Below are 17,373 nucleotides of genomic sequence, written 5' to 3'. Positions count from 1 at the left end.
CATGAGGCTCACTCCGTTCGCACAAAAGTGTACGTCACCAAGGAGGGTGCGGGAATGCTGCTGGGCTGTCGTACGGCGGAACATTTGCAACTAGTGGTGTTTGCCTTCGCTGTGCACCTGGAAGATGTTGAGTCACTGGTGGACGAGTTTCGAAACCTGTTTGACGGAATCGGATGTTTAAAGAACCACCTGGTACGGCTACACGTAGACCAATCAGTGCAACCGGTTGCTCTCAAGCACCGGAGAGTAGCGTTCCATCTGCGGCCGAAGGTCGAGGAAGAACTAAGAAAGTTGGAGGCCGCTGACATCATTGAGCGAGTGGAAGGCCCGACACCATGGGTCTCCCCCATTGTGATAGCCCGAAAACCGAAACAACCAGGTGAAGTCCGAATATGTGTGGACATGCGTTTGCCGAATCGTGCCATCAAGCGGGAACGCCATCTGACACCCACGGTCGACGACATCGTTGCGGAGGTCAGCGGATCGCACTGGTTCTCGAAGATGGACCTCCGGGCCGGCTACCATCAACTCCTGCTGGATCCCGAGTCAAGGGCCATAACCACCTTCTCCACCCATGTGGGACTGCGCCGCTACAAGCGCCTCAGTTTTGGGGTGTCCAGCGCGGCGGAAGTGTTTCAGGACACCATCAGGAGTGTATTGGCTGGCCTCAGTGGGGTTATAAACGTCAGCGATGACATCCTGGTACATGCACCGACTCTGGAGGAACACATGACCCGTCTACGATGCGTATTCCGGAGGCTCCAGGACAGTGGCCTGACGCTACATCGTGAAAAGTGCGAATTCCTAAAAAAGGAGAAAGCGTTCTTTGGATATCACTTCTCACAACAGGGGGTATCGCCCGACCCCGCGAAAGTCCGTGACATCCAGGCGGCCCCTGCCCCGACCACAGTTACCGGAGTGAGGAGCTTCCTGGGCATGGTCACCTACTGTGGTCGGTTCATCCGGAATCTCACGAACCTAACGGCACCCCTCCGGGACCTCACAAAGAGCGCTGCCACATGGGAATGGGGTCCCGCTCAAGAGGATGCTTTTCAGGCCACCAAACACGCCTTGTCTGCTGAAACCACCTTAGCGTATTTTGACCCCGCCCGGGAGTCTGAACTATCGGTGGATGCCAGTCCCATTGGCTTGGGTGCCGTTTTGTCCCAGAAGCAACTGGACGGTGAGTGGGCCCCGATAGCCTACGCGAGCCGGGCTCTAACGGAAACAGAACAAAGGTACTCCCACATCGAAAAAGAGGCGATTGCAATACACTGGGGGTGTCGCCATTTCCACCTCTACTTGTATGGACAGCCTTTCACAGTTCACACTGACCACAAACCGCTGATTCCTCTCTTCATGGGCGTGTCGTCGAAACCACCTCCAAGGATTGAAAAGTGGATCCTGCAGCTGCAAGAGTACCAATTCACCGTCATCTACCGCCCCGGGGCACAAAACCCAGCGGACTTCCTGTCCAGACATGCCCGGCCGGTTACCCGAGAAGAGGAGTCTGAAGCTCAAGAGACGGAGGAGTACGTCAGGTTGGTGGTGGAACGCTCTCGCCCTCTGCCCATCAGGCTAGAGGACATCCTGGAGGCGACCAAACGAGATGATTGCTGGGAGATGGTGATCTCAGCGGTTGCATCTGGAAGGTGGCATTCCCTGCTGGAGAACCTGGCACACCGTACAGTTGATGCACAAGTGGCGTTGAAAGCTCTTCACAACGTCCGGTCCGAATTGGCTGTGTCCCCCGAGGGATGCCTGATGAGAGGCACGCGCCTAGTCATCCCCAGGTCACTACAGCAGCGGGTGGTGGATCTTGCTCACAACGCGCACCAAGGGGTGGTTAAGACCAAATCACGCCTGAGGAGCAAAGTGTGGTTCCCGGACTTGGACAGTGTGGTGGAGAGAACAGTCCGGTCCTGTGCGCTCTGCCAAGCGGCGGGGCCCGCTGATCCGCCTGCCCCAATCCTGACGGAGGACATACCTCCTCACCCGTGGAACCGGGTGAGTGCAGATTTTGGGAGCCTACCGGATGGCCGACACATGCTTGTCGTCATTGACGATTTCTCAAAATACCCCGAGGTTGAGATAATGGACTCCATTACTGCAAGCCACACCATACCTCGGTTCGAGAAAATCATGGCCAGCCATGGGTTAATCAAGGAGCTACGCACAGACAATGGTCCAACTTTCGCCAGCCATGAGTTCTCTGAATACCTCAGGTCAAGAGGTGTCCGACATGTGAAAATCACGCCCCGGTGGCCCCAGGCTAATGGTGAAGCGGAGCGTTTCATGCGCACCCTGAACAAAGTACTCCGGATAGCAATATCTCGAGAACAGAACATAGAGTGTGCCCTGTACAACTTCGTAAAAGAATACCGACTGACTCCTCACTCGACCACCATGGCCAGCCCTGGGTCCTTGTGTAACCAACGGATGCTGAATGATGTGTTTCCTCAGGTGACAACATCTTCGCCTGCATATCGTCAAGTGTCCAAACGCCTCCGACAGAGGCGGGCCAAGAATGACCGAATGTCCCAGAGGCGCCATGCCAGAAGCAGCGCGTTGGTGGCCGGTGATTTGGTGCTGGTGAAGAACCGACATCCCCGAGGGAAGTTCTCCCTTCCTTTTGAACCCGAGCCCTGGGTGGTCCAGGCAGTAAAGGGCACGATGGTCACTGCCCAGAGGGGTCGTGAGACAGTCACCAGGAACGTTTCCCAGTTCAAAAAGTACCAGTGCCCTGCACAACCAAGTGAGGTGGGGCCAGAGCTTGAGGATGGCGAAACAATGGGTGACGTCGTCAATGAGGAGAATGACTCACCTGGATCTGCTTCCCCAATGCCCGAGGCAGCTGTGGAACATTTGCCGGGGGCAGCCGGAGCTGAAGGCAGTGGAGCTGGGAGCGAAGGGCGAGGTGGTCACCGATATCATCTCCGAGCCAACCCAGCGGTGTCGTCTCGACTGAAAGGTTTTGTGATGGACTGAGGAAAAGAAATGCAGCGGATTTTCTCGTTCCTTTTTCCTCGTTCTTCTTACTTTCTTCTCTCTCTCTCTCTCTCTCTCTCTCTCTCTCTCTCTCTCTCTTTGTCTCTCTCTCTATCTCTCTCTCTCTCTCTCTTGGTTCTCTCTCTCTCTCTCTCTTCCTCCATCTCTCTCGTCTTCCATACTGGAAGGGTTTTCTCTACCCGGTGTTGGTGTTTGTTTTTGTTTGCCATGATAAAGGAGGAATGTTATGTTTGAGGGGAACACCCCCCTGCCCATGGAGTGGGTGGTCTAGCCTGTGACCCGGAAGAGGTCAGGTAAATAAATGGGGGCTGGACCGGATGATCCGGGTCAGTGCACCGAAGCACACACACTGCGTAGGTCTGTGTTATTTCCTCTCCCCGAGTCTGGAGACCGTGTTGCCTGCCTACCTGCGTGGCTGCATTCCCTGGGCCCCCGAGCACACAACAGCTGGCTCAACCGATCTGGCAGAGGATTGCAAAGTGGTTCACATTGACATTCTAGTTCACACAGAACCGCCTGATTAGAGGTTGATCCTATTCTTTAGCATAGTGCGGCCCACCCAGTATGGAATGTGTTGGTGCCCCCTGTCAAAATTCAAAATGAAAACTAACAGTAGCGGCTGGTGTGTCAATAAAGTGGTGCGACGGGGAAGGGGGGTCGGTGGTACACGGACAGATGAGACAAATAAAAATAAAAAAACACCTGCCGCATCGCCGTTCGCGCTCCTCTCCACTGCTAGCACGGGCTCCCAGAGTCCACTGCGGCAAACCCTGACGCTGCTTTCATGCTGCTGAAAGCAGTTTCAGGATTGGCCTGGCGCTAATGATTTGCTCTCCCAGCTAAACTGGGAGCCTTAGTGCCAATATCGGCAACACTCCTCATCCCTCCCACATCAATCACTTAGAGAAATAATCAGACAAGACACTTTCTTAGTGGAGAAAATTGCTGCAGGTTTATTTGCATAACAGATATACCAACATGGTGGGTTATCTTACGGGCGATCCCAGGGCAGGCAGCCCCTCGCCGTCTGCCCACCTGATGAGCCAAAATACACCGTGGCCCTAGCCAACTGGTATTTGTTAGATTTGGGGTAGGGGATAGCCCCTCCCACCGGTGGACAACCAGTCCACCCCCTTACTCACACCCCCCCAGCTAAGGGGGGCGGAGCGTTGCAGGCAACCCCCGGTTGCTCAGGTCCACAACCGCCCGTAGAACTAACGGGGCGCTGTCGCTCCTCCAGGGTCCAACGCGAGGACCTCCCTGGGGATATTTGGCTTTAGCACCCTTACTGTGCTCCTGCAGAGGGTACCCTTCTGTACCTTACAGCCTCTGGATCGCCCTGTAACTCCACCACAGCACTGGGTGTGGCCACCGTCACCCCAGGGCCCCCCACCAAGGTAGGCATCTTTACCTCTATCCTCCTGATTCCCAAGCCCCTTCCCGGTACAAGGTCCCAGTTCACCCTGGACAGGTGAACCCCTCATAATCAAAACGCCCTGTGTACCTGGCCTGCTAAAATCCATCCTTCACAAATTGGAGCTAAAGAGGGTAAATGCCAAGCCGCCCTCCACTCAACATACATCAAAAACAATAAAGGCTTGGCATCAAGAGGAATCAAATTTGAACTTTGGGGACTACACTGCTGGTGGGGATAACTATCTCCCCCCAGTCTCTGGCATCACGTCCAACTTAGTGCAGTCCTAAACCTCTTAAATTTCAAATAAAACCTGCAGCAAATGCCCTCCGATACCTGACAATAACTATCCACAGAAAGTAAATCACCAAAACTCAGAAAAAATCAAAGAAATAAGTGTGAAAAGTAAGAAGGCACCTCACGTACGCAACACCAGGGAGGCTACCAGCCGGTTCTCGTCAGTATGCCCACGTTTTATCATCATTGGTTGCCAACTCACAGAAGTCAGGAAACTAGTGTCCAGTAAGGAAAAGACAGACAGACAAAGAAAGAAAAGATTTAAAAAAAAATTCTCTGTCCCCATAAAGAGAAAAAGAAAGAACCCAGTGTATTGCGAAGAACAAATGTTCAGAGCAATAATAAAATTGAGTTAGAAACTCACTTTAGGTCACCCTCTTTATACACACCAGTGAGTTCACTCAAAATAAAAGCACTATATGTTGCTAACCTTTATAAAGAAGGCCAACATGTTTCATTGACATTTATCCTTTTTGTGGCAAATTCATCAGGGCATTTGTTCTTCGCAATACACGGGGTTCTTTCTTTTTCTCTTTATGGGGACAGAGAAATTTCTTTAAAATCTTTTCTTTCTTTGTCTGTCTGTCTTTTCCTTACTGAACACTAGTTTCCTGACTTCTGTGAGTTGGCAACCAATGATGATAAAACGTGGGCATACTGGCGAGAACCGGCTGGTAGCCTCCCTGGTGTTGTGTACGTGAGGTGCCTTCTCACTTTTCACACTTATTTCTTTGATTTTTTCTGAGTTTTGGTGATTTACTTTCTGTGGAAAGTTATTGTCAGGTATCGGAGGGCATTTGCTGAAGGTTTTATTTGAAATTTAAGAGGTTTAGGACTGCACTAAGTTGGACGTGATGCCAGAGACTGGGGGGAGATAGTTATCCCCACCAGCAGTGTAGTCCCCAAAGTTCAAATTTGATTCCTCTTGATGCCAAGCCTTTATTGTTTTTGCTGCTAAAATCCATGCCTCTGTTCAGTGAAATTTACGCACGGCACTGTAACTTCATGCACAAGGATTCCTGGCCTCCCCTGGCCGGGCTCCTCGCCATACTAAACGAGGGGTTATCCCTGACCCCTAAAACTCATACTCTCCCCAATTAGCTGCTCATCTTACGCATGGAGTACTTCACATCTTCCAGCAGTGCCTTCCTACCCAGGTGAGTCAACTCATGCCTCCCCTATTGTATAACCAAACTGATGGGAGGGGAGAACACCCCCCCCGACTGTCGCAGCTTCTACAGCAAGATGTTCCAGCGCATGCCTGGGACCCCCGCCAAAATTGCTCAGTAGTGTGCTGCAGCTTCTACCCCAAGCTGTGCTCGCGCATGCCTGGCCCCCCAACCCAGTTAAGTAAGTGGTGGAAAAAACCATGCCTAAATTTAATGGATTTCGCCCGTTGCCCCACACACTAGACGCATGGCCGGCCCTAGCCCAGACCTTAGATCCTGGCAAATTAAAGAAATGCTTAGTTGCTAGCATCCTTTAATAAGCACTGCACACCATATTATACAACTAATCCAGCTTGCACCTAGTTGCACAACAACACTGCACCCCATCACCTCATTCACTTGAATTGTCACTCCGGTCACTCCCCTGGGTGGCCACTGACAGCTGTACTTATAAAACCTTGGGATTCCCATCATCCCACCTGCATGGTGTGCTCTGCTACCAAGCCCGCCCAGAACGCTGTGTCTGCTGCCCCTGCTAAAGAAATGACTGCGAAAGCACCTGTAAGGGCCCACATTGCCTGCCATAAAATTATGCCAGGATTACCCGTTCAGCCTGAAACTAGTAAGGGGCATGCTGTCCACATGAACCAGAGAGTACCCCTCTCCCGAAGGGCCAGGTAAGCGGCGACCCGACCCACTGGTCCATACAACTATCTTCCAGCTGGGTGTAGCAGAATTCCCTTCAGCCAAACCTGGTTTGCATGTGCCCTTCTCCCTACTCCTTGTAAGGGGGCACCACACCCGCCCGTCCTCCTAAGCCAAAATTGGGACGTTAGTCCCCTTGTTGGCTACCACTCCCAAGGAGATATTGCTTAACAGAAGCAACCTGCATCATGCCGCTGTGGATTGGAGGACCTGGGGTAAACCTATGGTCAGTGTACCTATGCCCTCTATACTTAAAAAGGCAAAATGAGCTCTGATAGTAGTCCGACGTTGTGATCCTAACCCTTTATCCCCACCATATTGGGAATGGCGTACTCACACCCCAGCTGACAGGATAGCGCCTATTCGTACCCGGTCTAAAAGATCCGACCGACACCTCAAACCCTGACAAGAATTAAGCCTGCTAACCTGCCCCCACACTGTGGAAACAACAACCTGTGCAATATTCGGGACGGTTGCCACCCAGAAAACCCTCCCCGGCACCCGTGGGTCATGCAGTCGCTCCTTGGCCTGAAATTAACCATGTTCATATATGGATAGACAATGGCTTCCATTGAAACGGCGGTGGCAACAAACCTCCAAGCACCGAAGGCGGTACATCGGAGTACATTTCTAGACTAACCAATGCCCCTTGCATCCGATATCAAACATACCACACCTGGCTGAAAGCTGCTCCGTGCTTGAGAGGCATCGTCCCTCACTGACCCCCAGCCAGCTCACCCTGATAAAAACAGCTCGTGACTGGGACTTACCAGTGTGCTGAAAGCACAAGACAAACTAGCCCGACGTTAACTCTTCAACCAGGCTCCACCACAAGAGCCCTTCACAAGCTACGTGGCCTCAAACATTCCTCCTATGGGGCAGTTGCAAATGGACTGCAAACAACTCCTAGGCATTCTCTAAACATGTTATAAGCGGAGTTTTCTAGGTAGCTAGGCCGAGCCTTAGGGCTTATCCCAGAGGCAGTGTAAATATAATGTGCCAACCGCACACCCACCGTAGTAAACTAGGCACACCACAGAGGAGACTGCATACCCCTCTCACCTGGTTACCATTTGTCACAGAAAGCCACCACCATGCCTGCTGGCACTAGTCCTCAGCCTGTCTTGAGCCCACGTTGCCATGGTGCGCCTCTCGCAGACATGTAAGGGACAAGATAATCAAGCAATCAACGTTTGTTCCCGCAATTTAAATAACGTAGTTTTAGTCAGGTAAACTTGATGCTGGGTTTAGCAATAGTAGGCCGTGGCTCCCACCTGCCAAACCCACCATCAACCGAATGTAAACAGCAAGACAGTGCCACCTGGTGGCCAAAACACCCCTGTTAGTAGATCAATATGTCGCTAGCAGGCAGGTGACCAATGACATTCTACAGCCTTCCATTGCACGATATCCGTGCCTACAAGGCTTCCATTGTTAGGAAAATCACTTCCTACAGTCCAGTTACTTGGCCGGTATGTCAAAACACACAACAAGCTCTTTACCCTTTCTGTTGTGTTATCATAGATTGCATGCTGCAAGGCTAAGTGTACCCACCGGGAGTAGAGCCCACAAACCCACTGCTGGGATCAGAGCAGTCTCTACAACTGGCTACCTGCCGGTAAGAGACCGTCATGACATGCCCCTCGTGGCCTGATGATTCTGACCCCCAAACACCTGCTCTGTCTTGGTCCTTGCATATAGAAGCACTGTGCTCAAATCTTAAGTGTGACCCATGTACTAGCATTCTATGTAATGACTGGTCATATACCACCGGGCCTGACACCCACCGGTGAGGTATCCGTTAAATGGTGTCGCAATGATGACCTATGGTTGGATTACCTACCCAGTATGGTAATGCCATGTGAAAGTTTCCCGCGTGACGCCAAACCACAGAGCTGCTCGGAAACAGCCCACACAGTAGGGCACCCGGACGTCTAACACGCTGTCCAACAGGCGCTGAAACGTGTCTTGCTGCTCTTGCACTATGTTACACTTTGTGGAGGGTGCTAAAGTGGCGTGAGAGCTCCGTGTTCTTAGCTTGTCCACATCCTTGAAAGATTCCCCTCTGCGGACATTGCCTCGAGCTCCCTACTACAAGAAACCCCACCTGCAAGCCAGCCATAAAGGGCGATCATTGCTCAAGTCAATAATCCCAACTGTGACTCATGAGGCTGAAAATTGTGCATATCTCCCTGTGCCGTCGACAGACGATTTGCGGCCTCTGACCTGGCACACGCTACATAGTTCAATTGCTTATTTAGCAAACGTCTTTGCACCAGGCGTTGACGACTTACAGACGCAAAAACATTCAAGCAATATCCCCCCCCGACGTAACTGCCTGGCCCGGCCTGAAACTTGTGATTGTCACGATATACTCACACTATTCTCATAGTCAATGGTTGTTCGAGAATGAGTTAAATAAGAACTATGGGTTCGTTGTGAGAAATTGAAAACGCTACCAAGACAGAGATTACAAGCACCAAACCAGTGACAAGCACCAGGAGGGTAAATCACCGCCTCAACGAGCCCGAGCTTGCTCGAAAACACCAAAGCTGCCAGCAGACACCCGAGCATAACGCGATGCAATACGAGCCAGCAGCCCTGGACAACGGGTGGTACATTCTCAACTGAGCAGCAGGCAACAGCAATCCCGTGCACATCCTCGACCGCGCAATGACGAAAACAACATAGGGACGCAAATTGTGTTCCCGCACAAGCTCCCAGACACACGTCACACTCCTCGCCCTGGCAACGGGGATTGGGGACTGGGGGTGTCATAACCGGCTGTTGGGGAAAGCCACAAGGACGCCGTCCCGCCCACCAGCACAGCCAGCCCATGAGGCCAGCGGCTCCCGGGTGGAGGAATGATCAAAGTGGCCATCATGATCTGCCCGCCACAAGGAACGCGGCAAATACCAAATGAACCGTGCTTCCTCCGCTTAAACCAGGGGGGTAAGCACACAAGGCAAACCTGGACACCACTGCCCCCACTGAAGATCTCATCGGGGCCCAAAAGCACCAGCTCCCCCCTTCTCACCGCTGGAGCAAGCTGGCATCAGGAGCAGTGGCGTTTGGGTGTCGCCCCCCTGCTTTCTCGCAGTGCGAGAAGGCAGAAACATAAAATGGTAAAAACTACCATTTTATGTTTCTGCTTCTCGCACTGCGAGAAAGCAGAAGTGCCTGGTTGGGGACAGAAGGGTGGGCGGTCATGCTCAAGGGCAGGGGGGGAGTGGCTTACCCACTGTTGTGGGTACTGACTGTTTGGTCGGCCCCTGGAGCCAACCAAACAGCCAGTACCCACAACACTGGGTAAGCCACTCCCCCCCTGCCCTCCAGAGCGACTGCCCACTCTCCCTTGTTCTCTATGCGGGAGAAAATGGCGTGGCTGGGGCGCTCTCCCCAGCGCCTCAGCAGCGTCGTGATTGGCGGAGGCAGAGGGAGGGAGGCTTCCTTTCCTGGTGACGAGGTCACAAGGAGACTCAGGAGCACTGCAGGAATTGGCGTAGGACGGCAGGATCCGGACCCGGACCCATCCATAAGCTGAGTAAGTAAGTACTTTTTTATTTGATAATTGTATTTAATTAAACCCCTCCCGCTTCCCACCATTCCCCCGCGACAACCCCATTTCCACCCCCCCACCCACCCGTAATTCCGGCCGTGACTGGGTGTGCGCAGTCTATTTGCAGTTCGCATATGTATGAACCGAGTGCTGGATTACTTTCTTATTTTGCTTCCAAAACACCCAGCAGCTATTAGTTAGCCATCCATAATACATGGAAATAATTATGTACCCCACAGCAACATTTGTCAAAAAACAGAAGGTACCACGGGCAAGTGAAGGGATGGCTGGGGGAGGGGGCGGGGCAAAGAAGGCACAGACAATGGGAGGGGATGGGTAAAAAAGGCATGGACAGGGGTGGGGGGTTAAGATCACGGATTTTCGGCCACATCCTCAGAGAACAAAGAGTTGCAAAAGAGCAGACAAGTTCCTGTCTCAGGGGTTCTAGTTATTTTGGGAACTGCCATCTTGTGTAAAGAAAGGGCTCCGGATAAAACCCGTCCTGGGAACATTACCTCTCAGCCCACAAAAGATGTGTGCAGGGGTACAAGGAACCACTGCACTCTGAAGCATACAATACTCACACACACATATGGCTATATTTAGAAACGTACTCTCACGCATGGTATGCATCAAACCACGTTTCGTGCAGCCACAGTGAGCGTAGCCTCGGCTTCGTCCCTCCGCTGCACCGCTCCCGCGTTGAAGCTCTTGGCAGGAATGGAAACTTTTTTTTTGCATATTTATATAGCGCGAACTCGACCCGAAGGTATTGGAGTGCTGTACATGAGCACCGTATTTACATTTGTCTTCTTATTCAAATACTTGTATGTGTTTTTGTATGAGAGGGATTGGATGTGTGAAATCGTGAAAGAATGTTCTTGCATGTTCTTTCACCCTACGTCAATACTTTTGAATATTCACATAGTAATGTTGAAAAGGACCATAAAAAAAGCATTTTCGGTACCTTGTTTGGAAAGAGGTCAGACAAGGTCGCTGTGAAGGTGCAGAGTAGCTGAGAAGGGGGTGGGAGTAGATTTGGTGCAAGGGGAAGCAGCATACCAAAAGAAAGGCAAACATTTGAATTGTGCTTGTCTCAACAAGAGTCTGATGGGCTTCTCTTGCAGAAACTCTCCCCTGGTACGAGATAAAACACATAGCAGAATATTCTTAGCACAGGGATTACTTTCAAAGGAAGGGACACATACATTGGTTCTGCAAAAAGATGTCATCTATATTGTATAGGCGGGAAAGAAGCAGCCATTCCTTCCACACACAAGGGATCATGCGGGCATCCTGAAAGCAAAGCATGCTTGTTTAAGTGGAATAACACGATGTGCATGTAGCTGGAATTAAAGATGTGCACTTTTTTAACAAAGAATGTCCCTTTAAAATTGCCCATAATACCTGCTCATTACGTAAGCAGCTACCTATGTTATTATCATATGAAATCTCTTTATTGATGTGATGTCATAACTACTCTTTCACAATTGCTTTATCAATTTCTTGCTTTGTCAAATTTACTTGGAATGCACCATTTGCCCACTCTTTTATTTAAAAAAAACTCTTATGGTGGTCGGGGGTGCTCGCTACGCTTGCTCGCCACCGGGCAACCATACAGAGGTTTTACGCCTCACAACTTTCAAATGTCACCAGCCGCCACTGATCAGGAGGCTATAGAACCTGTCCCCACGCTGCCTGCAGCCACAAGGGGCCGAGAGAAAGCGCGTCGCAAGGTACGCTGACACCACAAATCCAACACCCCTTCCCATCGGCTGCATCGCCTCTGCCACGCCTTCTCAAGACATACAAGCATGCCAAGATATGCGTTGTGAACCATTCGGTGAATTTACCTCACAAATTGGCTTTGCTAGCACCACTCGCTAAGCAACTGGCCTAACCCTCTCTGATACGTTCATCCCAGGGCACCAGCTGACTCTCCGCAGGCCGCCATTGCCTCCAGCAAACCTGTCGGTCCCAGGCCTGACCAAGCCACGGGCCCACAACAAACAGCTCTCCTGTCCCCCCATAAACCAGCGAATCAGGTGGCATACCGACGCCCCAACTGCCTGCTCCGCCCAAAATCTCTCAACAAACGGGTCAGGGAACCCAGGCAGCCACAACACCCGCACCGCCCACAACAAGGAGGCTAATCGTCCCAAACTTAGGCCCCTCCTCGCCCGCATTCACTTGCCCAAGACTACTGAGGCTAGAGTGCTCCTCCCTAATTTCTTCCCCATCGCGCATGGCGAGGCACAACCCCCACGGCGCCTGGAGGCGGGAGCCACTGGCCACGTTGGCGCTGCCCGGGTCCTACAGGAAGAAACAACACTAAACAACCCAAAACAAAGTGCGACCTCTTTTAACTGGTTCTCCTTAAATAAAAAGAGATTCTCTGTCCTTGAGTTTGACTCTGTTTAAGGCATCACCAAGAATTTCAACAGGATAGCCATGGTGAGTCCATTTCTGTATCATCATTTGAGAAACGTTCTCAAAGTCTGTATCCGTTCTCTGCCCCTAGTGAATTGGCATAAAACTTTACATACCAAACCAAAACTAATCCGCTAAACTTCTGCCAAATTTTGTGCAGAGTCTTCTCAAAGTGACAAAGTTATTAAAACTTTTTGACTCCCACTCCCTAATTGAAATGGGGCCCACCTGGATGTATAAACACACATTTGAAAATGCTAAACTTAAGACAAACATGCCAACCGTCTGCTGTATTTCATAAAATTTCTTCAAATGATGCTAAAGTTTAAAGTCAATGAGAAAATGCCTATCCAACTCTCATGATATACAACTGCTCTTCTTTTACTGCTAGCATGCATGCATGTAATACACTCCTCTCATGTAAACGCAAGCTCTTTCTGCCCATACTTCTCAATCAACATTTATATCTTTCATATTAACACTGCTGAATTCTTAAGGCAAGGATACTCGCACCTGAAGTCACTGTGCAGAGATGAGACCTGCATATATTTTACATTACCCTGCACACCACAGGACGACAGGAGGCTCATGACCCAATGAAGGACAAGGGCCCTTCACAACAAAAGGCCCAAGGGGCCATCCCATCTCAAAACTCACCGCGACAGACACCACTCGTTCGAGACCGGGGATGAAACCGGCACACCCCCCGCCCAAACCAGAAATGCGTGCCATGATTTGCCCACGTCTAAAAGGTTGTAAAAACCTCTGTCGCACTTTTACCAAGATGCAGATAACGCCCCATCCCAGAAGGAGCAGCACTGCCCCATTCCTGCAGGACGAGCCGCATTACGCAATCTGCCCGAAAGACAATAAAAGCCCATCTGACCACGGCACCCGCCTCTGCCCGCCTCCAGGACCCCGTCATATGCCCTACCGCAGCCGGGGTAACCAGTTGAACACTGCAAAATCCGACCTCCGCACAACACGAGGCAAGGGCTGGGGGAGGGGAGAACCCTGAGGGGTGCTCACCTCGCCACCCCCCACACTGCAACCACAAGCTAAAAGAACTGCCCTGACTCACCGCACCAAACACCGACTGAGACCAGGGGCACGACGCGATCCGGCCCCGGAGCCGACCTATACACCGTCGCAACAGCGTGACCAGGAGAACCAAATGGCGTCCAGGCAGAATAAGAAAGAGGGCGATCAGTGGGCGGGAGAGGTATAAGTACCTCTCCCCCCACCCCCTCCTGCCCGGAAGTGACGTGGGCATGGAGGAACGTCGAGGGTCCCAAACACTGGGAGGCTGACTCGTCATGTGCCATCCTGTGGCACTAAGGGGGGCCACTCTCTTAGGAGGACCCCCTGCCTGGGCCCGGGGCAGCCCTGCATTTCCTGCTCTCTCCAACCCGGCAACACAGCTCGGGTTGGAGAGAGCTTCAGTGTACATGAGGGTTTGGCCATCCTGAGACAGTCGGCCAGACAGTAATTGCGCACCGAATAGCAGTTCAACCACTGCTCCACCAGCCTGCCATCTCCCTGGCCGCGCCCCCAAGCCTCGGCTCCGAGAGCAAAAATAAAACGATAATAAACCTGGGTTTATTATAATTTTATTTTTCATTTTTTTAAGCTGCTGGCAGGTGGGCCGTTGCTCCTCCGCCATAGTGGAAGAGCTGCCTCTGAAAACAAATGATCTGTTAGGCTTGTTGCCTTTGTACAATGCTCCTATATGTATGCCAAGATATTTTTGCTTTTCCTTTATGTCCTTGATTATGAGTGCCATGGATGTTGGATGGGATCATTATTGCACCCGATAAAACCTGACAACGCGGTGCTCAGAATTCACAAGATATGTTTTTTTAAATATTTTTACTATTTAGAATACAAAAACTAACTAAAAGAATAGGCCAGTGACCTCCACATATCAAATCATGTATGATGGATACTGCATAAAGGCCATACATGTAACCCAATAGGGGGTTATTGCCCCCATACTTATAGTGAAGATTATGCAGCAGATATCGGCATGTGTACACACAATGGACACGACCATCCTCTGTACATGTCTGATTACACAGTGTTAGGCCATTACATCCTAACCTGTGTGGAATGGCTGTGTAGTTATAAGTCTATGTATATCATACATCTAGAAGAGGCCATTGTTCAAGGGATCTCTTGGCCCGCTGGGGCATACTGCGCTTGCCCTTGGAAACTGTTAGAGTTGTCTTGAGTCAGGTACATTCTGAGTGGGCCCATTATCTAGTTAGGCCTAGAGGTGGGTGGTTGCATGTTTCAATTCTATCATTGAATATAGCTAAATATTTCAGCCATTTCTGTTTTTGTACATATAGTCTTTCAGCATCAGCTCATGGCGACCCTGCTGTTAGCCATCAGAAGTGCCAGCACTGTGATTTGTCTGTTTCCTCATAGGATCAGTTTGATGTATCCCAGCAAGGCAATTCATGGCTGTGTCTCCAATCGAATCTTCTGTAGTTTGTCGCGGAAGAAGAGGTTGATGGCATTGCACTTTTCTGAGGGGTGCAGAATAGGTGGGTCCAGCAGGGGTTGATGCAGTGCTTGTGATGTAGGGCTTTTTTCCTGGTCTTCAATATTAAGTGCTACTGATCAACCTGGAGTGCTATTGATCCCCTAAGGATTTTGTTGCTCTACAATTGGACTTGGTCAACATGTAAACCAAATTTTAAATACTATTTCAGATGTAAATATAAAATACCCTAGCAAGAACGCAATACTTCTCGTATAAAATAAGGGTGGGCAAAAAATTCCACGACAGAATTATTTAAAAAAGTTACCAAACTCTATAATTTTGACCAGCGAAATACCTTTATCCCTGATCAATCATGCAATGAATTAACAGACGTTTTTCAAAGTATGTTAACTGTGTTTATGAAGATTTTGCAGCAATTCAATATTCCATCACAACGGATGGGTCAACATGCTCATCACAAGCTGTACCAATAGAAACGATGGGCATCAAGGTCTTTCCAAAGGGTTTGAATCATTTTTCTCCTATAACGGAGGATAAAGTAGTGAAATTAACCAAATCCACTTAATCCGAGTCTCCTTTGGACCCATACCCGCCTTTTGTTTTGTATCTGGTCCCTGATCTGATCACAGTCCACCTGACAAGATTATTGAATAGTATATTGATGGCAGTGCATTACCCGAGGGCCTGGATAAAGGCTTCGGTTCTTCCAAGTTTAAAAAAACCTTCACTGGACCCCACATTGACTAAGAGCTACCGTCCCAGCTCTTGCCTGCCATTCTCTGCAAAAATATTGGAAAAGGCTATAAATGAGGATCTCCCAATCTACCTGGATTCCAACAACTTTCAGTACCCCTCCCAATATGTTTTTAGGCGAATACACAGTACTTAATTGGCCCTAGTGGTTGCTACTGAGGAGATCCGCAGGCTGGTGGAAGAGGCAGGCAGGGCAGAGTTGATTCTCCTAGACCTTTCTGCCTTGTTTGATACAGTGAACCATGTGGTTCTCACCAACTGCTGGAGGGGTTTGGGATAGGGGTCTATGCCTTGGCTCTGTTAAGCTCCTTCTTCGCTGATAGGGAACACACAATGGAGATTAGCAATTTTAAATCTGCTGTTTTCTCTTTGCCCTGTGGGGTGACTCAAGGATCTTCTTCATCTCCATTATTTTTAAGTATTGAATCTGTTTTTATTGGTAGAATACAATGCAGGGTAAACAGAGCTAAGTCGTCTACAACCCAGCGGGCCGGCTAGCTTTGGTCCAGTCATGATGGCACAGTAAGAATGAAGGTAGGACCCCACAGATTGAAACACAGCAAGTCGCCTACAACCCAACCGGGCCGGCCGCGTATGCAAGGAGGAATGGCAACAGACCGTTTGTATATCACTCCCATGGTGTCACTTATTCAATCCTTTGGTCTCTCTGCCATCTCCTATGCAGACAATACGCAAATAATCATATCAATCCCGGGTGAGGGAGGCATTGTGGCAAATAATATTAACAGCTGTTTGACTCATGTCTCTGTCTGGATGCAGGAAAACTGTATGAAACTAAATACAGAGACGACGGAGGTCATTCTGTTTGGGAGGAACACTTTGTTCTTGCTTTTATTTAATTAGGATACTAAAAAAGGTTTTCCTGTTCATTCTGCTTGAACTACAAAAAATAGTTGTGGTAGCCCTGATTTTAGCTAGGAAATATTACTGTAATGCCATTTATTTATGAATAAACAAGCAACTTCAGTCAAAGTTGAAATCTCTACAGAAAGCAGCAGCTCGGCTACTCCTGAAGCCGCTTCGTTGCTGGTGGTAAAGACTGCTGAGAACTACAGGTCCCAGGGGGCGTGAGGAGAGAGCCCGCACCTGAGCCTGCTTGTCCCGAGGAGAGAGAGATAAAGGACCTCGCCGCTCCCGCTTCCGTGGGAGCCGCTTCGTTGCTGGTGGTAAAGACTGCTGAGAACTACAGGTCCCAGGGGGCGTGAGGAGAGAGCCCGCACCTGAGCCTGCTTGTCCCGAGGAGAGAGAGATAAAGCCCCTCACCGCTCCCGCTGCCGCGGGAGACGCTTCGTTGCTGGTGGTAAAGACTGCTGAGAACTACAGGTCCCAGGGGGCGTGAGGAGAGAGCCCGCACCTGAGCCTGCTTGTCCCGAGGAGAGAGAGAGATAAGGCACATCGCCGCTCCCGCTTCGCGGAACACGCGCGGACGTGCGCCGGGCGAAGCCCGGGCCAACGGCAGGCCCGTTTGAGCCCGTTGAAGGTCGGGCTGGGCCCCCCCTCCAACAGT

The sequence above is a fragment of the Triturus cristatus genome, chromosome 7 (genome assembly GCF_964204655.1).
Source record: "Triturus cristatus chromosome 7, aTriCri1.1, whole genome shotgun sequence".
Classification (NCBI taxonomy): domain Eukaryota; kingdom Metazoa; phylum Chordata; class Amphibia; order Caudata; family Salamandridae; genus Triturus; species Triturus cristatus.
This window is presented reverse-complemented; position numbering follows the sequence as displayed.